The sequence below is a fragment of the Oratosquilla oratoria genome, chromosome 8, assembly GCF_046742065.1.
Source record: "Oratosquilla oratoria isolate Oo_2021 chromosome 8, ASM4674206v1, whole genome shotgun sequence".
NCBI classification, from domain to species: Eukaryota; Metazoa; Arthropoda; class Malacostraca; order Stomatopoda; family Squillidae; genus Oratosquilla; species Oratosquilla oratoria.
Window position 1 is genome coordinate 19,308,650 of NC_134784.1, and position 747 is coordinate 19,309,396.

The following is a 747-nucleotide window of genomic DNA, read 5'->3' on the forward strand; positions in this document are numbered from 1 at the left end:
GAATCAAATATAGTTAAGAGTACTTGGGGTACTGGTCTTCAATTCAAAGGGTCCAAATACTCCAAAAATAGAAGTGCTTGATTACAGTACATATACCATTTTCAAGAATACTAAATTTCTTTATATTATTGAGAACTGCCTCCCCACCCGAAAAAAAGAAACCTAGAGTAAATGCGTCACCAATAATTGAATTCATTTTTGAATGATAAAAATCCAAAACGTTAATTTTGACTTTTGTGATTTACATATCAAAGCCACTGTTAAGCTTACGAGGTTTCTTTGTGAAATTTGGTTGATGGGGAGAGCTTCAGTCACCGCAGGTACAACACCTCAGATGAAGCACGGGTGGATGTCAGCGCAAGAGGTTTCTGGACACGTTGACAATTGGCTTTCTTTTACATGTGAATATTTGATCCGATGGCCCCTTGTTACAGTAACCTAACTATTGAGGCATCCCACTGCCGAAACGAGAATGAGAAAATCAGGATGTACGAAGAGTGTATACAGAATGTGAACCAGAATGTGGACCAGAATGTGGACCAGAATGTGGACCAGGGCACCTTCACCCCTATAACCTTTATGTCTTCAGGTGGGATGGATCTAAGGGCAAAGGCATTCTACGCTCGTCTGGCAGAGGTGATGGCAGAAAAGAAACAACAACCAAAAAGCAGCATTGTATCGTGGATGAGATGTAGACTGTCATTCTCACTCTCAGCCCTCCTATGCCTGAGAGGTACCAGGTCCCCA